Raw genomic sequence first — 3,830 nt, forward strand, 5'->3', positions numbered from 1 at the left:
TTGAACTTTGCTGAGACTTTCAGCTACAATGAATTATGAAAACCTGCTAAAATTATTTGTAGGCAATTGCATCTATATGAAGTTAATAGAGATTAACTGTAAACTTTTCTAGGGTAGGGACTATGCCTTCTATTTCTCTTGTCACACAGGTTCTTCCAAATAACCTGCTGTCTCTAAAGGTTCAATTTTTTTTTCTTTTAACGAGCCAACGACCTTGATTTTCAATAGAAGCTGCCTGGAATCAAGCTCACTCCCCCTGGTGGTCTAACAAAATGATTTGGATGACTTCGAAAGAATCATTCAAACTGCACTTGATTATTCACCCTTTTACTTTTAGAAAAGCCAAGGAATAATTGTTCTCATATTTTCCAGACATATTTTATTTGGAGACCATCTGTTGAATTTCTAATTTCACTGCACCAGCATTTGGGGGGAGGGGGCTCTAATTTATGCAAATACACATTAAGGTTTGGTGATTGGCACATTCTTGCACAACTCCAAAATATCCCACTATAATTTTTCCTGTTCATTTGCATTGTAAGCTTACAAGATTCTTCCTGTTGTTTATAATCTTTAAACACATTACCTCCAGCTTTCTAACTATAATCAGTAACAAGATAGAAGGGTGTCACTGAATATTTGAATCATCTTTTGTGTTCACAGAATGTCAACTTTCCCCCTGAGAATAAGAAAGTAAAAAGAGCCTAAGGAAAAACTCTAAATTAGTGCTGGCATATCATATCAAATAAGAATTCATCACTACTTTTGATGGTCAAGGAATCTTCAGTCTTGACTAAACTCAGTTTAAAAAAAAAGTATTTCACACTATTAAAACCCAGAGAAAATGCATATCTTTTTTAAATCACGGAGGCCATGGTTGGTCTTTGGATGTAGATTGAAATGGGAGTTAGAGAACTAAAAAATGAAAATATTGATAATCATCCAGAATACAATTTTGCTTCCTTTGATATTTTTATTTTCATAAGCTATTTATTCCTTCACAAAGTTGCACTCAAATATTTTATCAAGGTATAGAGATGGTCAAGGGTTCTTTGGAGACTATGCCCAAGCTCTGGTAGATTTTACAAAATAGATACAAACCTTGTCTGTAATCTGAGGACCAGAGAATTTGTAAAAGTTGATCAGATGATGAAGACTTTTGGCCCTTGAAAAGGGTTTATGTTCTATAATTGATAGACTCAGACAAATGGACTCAAATTATTGGTTGTTGTTCTTTGTGCTTGAAGAGGACTAAAATGATATCACTATGTTGGGCTCAAGGTATGTTTCCAATTGTGGTTGATCAGACTAATACAATGTTTGAAGGCTCTTCCAGAAATTGGGAGCAAATAAGTCCATCTGAATTTTTGGAGTGTAGATGTGTTTGAATTTGGGCATTTTGTATTTCTTTTGAGCTATTGAAATTCTGCTTTAATCATAAAGTAGAAGCTCTGGTTTGATGCAGATATGCCTTGCTGGGTAATCCTGTGCCAGGATCTCTCATGCCTCAAGGTTCTTCAGAGAGATCTTGACACTGTCCTTATATGACTTCTTCTAACCTCTGTGTGAGGGCTTGCTTTGTGTGATTTCTCCTTAAAATCATCTTTTAGGAAAAAGTGTATTTGATGTGGAACAGCATGGCCAGTCTTTCAGAGATGCACTCTGCAGTAGAGTTTGATTGTTTGGCATCACAGTTTGAGAAAGAATCTCAGTGAATGGTACCTTTAGAATCTTTCTAAAATATTTCAAATGGAAAAAATTCAGTTTCCTGGCATGCTGCTGGTAGACTGTCCAGGATTCACAGTCATATAATAAAGAGGTCAACACAACAAGCTTTGTAGATTGTTTGGAGTGTACCTATTCTCTTCCACAGTTTCCTTTGGAGCTTCCCAAAATCTGAGCTACCTCTGGTAATGCATGTTTCAGCCTATCTGGACATCCCTGAAAAAGTATACTGCCAATGTAAGGGAAGTTATTATCCACAGCATTCAAAATTTCTCCACTTGCTGAAACTGATGATTCCACATAATGTTATAGTGCAGTGCTGGCTGGTGGAACGCTTCACGAATTTGTGTGTCATCCTTGCGCAGGGGCCATGCTAATCTTCTCTGTATCGTTCCAATTTTAGTATATGTGCTGCCGAAGCGATCACTGGCTGGTGGAGAACCTCTGTTTTCTGTTATGTTAATTGTCAGGTCAAAATTAGCTCAAGTGTCGGATAATCGACCCATCACTATTGTATCTCAGCCTCAGAGTCTAAATTGAGTTCAAAATCACCTATGAATAAAGTTACCTTCCAACTCTTCCTCCACTTTAGTTTTGGCTAGCAGTCTTTTCAAGTTAAATGATTTACCAACAGTGTAATAGCTGACCTTAATATCATTTTCATCCTCTTGAAGACATGAGACAACATTGCTAACATCATACTAAAAAGCATACTAAAAAGAAGCAACCACATAGCCTTGCTTCACTCCACTGGTGACTGGGAAAGCTCAAGAAGCTAGGCTATGCATTATCCAGAATCAGTACAAGCATACCGTCATGGAACTGTCATACAATACTGATGAACTCTGAGCAACCAAATTTTATCATGTTCTTCCACAAACACTCACGACTGAAAGTATCAGACCTTGGTCAGACTGACAAACATTGTACAGACCTCTGTTCTACTCCTGGCATTTCTCCTGGAATTGTTGGGCAGCAAATACCATATCAACTGATCCTTGACCCTTTCTGAAGTCACACTAGCTCTTGGATAGATGGCCATCTTCCAGGTGAAGGATCAATCTATTAAAGAGGTCTCTGACAAGAATCTTGTTAGCAATGACTAAGAGAAAGACTCCCCTGTGATTGTCACAGGTCAATTAACTTCCTTTTTGAGAAATACTGAAATAAGCTATTTATTATCCTTGGTTTCCTTGGTAGACAGCCTTCATAAGAAGTCTAATTGTGCTACTTACCACCTTAGACAAGTCATGTAAATTCTCTGGACCTCAGTTTAACATTTATAGAAAATGAAGGGTTTGTCACACCTCTCATACTGGTCAACATGACCAGAAAGGATAATGATCAATGTTGGAAGAGATGTGGGAAATCTAGGACACTAATGCATTGTTGGTGGAGCTGTGAAATGATCCAACCTTTCTGGAGAGCAATTTGGAATTATGCCCAAGGACAACAAAAATTGCATACCATTTGATCCAGCAATACTACTACTGGGTCTATACCCTGAAGAGATTATGTACAACACTTATACAAAAATATTCATAGCAGCCCTGTTTGTGATGGCAAAGAATTGGAAATCAAGTGAATGTCCATCAATTGGGGAATGGCTTAATAAACTGTGGTATATGTATGTCATGGAACACTATTGTTCTATTAGAAACCAGGAGGGATGGTAATTCAGGGAAGCATGGAAAGATTTGCATGAACTGATGCTGAGTAAGATGAGCAGAATCAGAAGAACATTGTATACCCTAACAGCATCATGGGGGTGATGATCAACCTTGATGGACTTGCTCATTCCATTAGTGCAGCAATCATGCACAATTTTGGGCCTGTCTACAATGGAGAGTGCCATCTGTATCCAGATAAAGAATTGTGGAGTTTGAACAAAGACCAAAGACTATTACTTTTAATTTTTAAAAAATTATCTTATATGTAATTTTTCTTTCTCTTATACTTTATTTTTTTTTTCCTTAAGGATATGATTCTCTCTCATCACATTCAACTTAGATCAAGGTATACCATGGAAACAATGTAAAGACTAACAGAATGCCTTCTATGGGGGATGGAGGAAGGGAAGCAAGAATAGGGGAAAAATTGTAAAA

At 37.2% G+C, this 3,830-nt stretch overlaps 1 non-coding gene across 1 annotated transcript; it reads right to left on the reverse strand.

The window, feature by feature from the left end:
• Positions 1 to 2,045: 2,045 nt before the first annotated feature.
• Positions 2,046 to 2,152, reverse strand: LOC141523253 (U6 spliceosomal RNA). The gene has a single exon (XR_012478436.1). It is a non-coding gene; the product is annotated as a U6 spliceosomal RNA (small nuclear RNA).
• Between the last annotated feature and the right edge of the window lie 1,678 nt (positions 2,153 to 3,830).

The sequence above is a fragment of the Macrotis lagotis genome, chromosome 4 (genome assembly GCF_037893015.1).
Source record: "Macrotis lagotis isolate mMagLag1 chromosome 4, bilby.v1.9.chrom.fasta, whole genome shotgun sequence".
Taxonomy (NCBI): domain Eukaryota; kingdom Metazoa; phylum Chordata; class Mammalia; order Peramelemorphia; family Peramelidae; genus Macrotis; species Macrotis lagotis.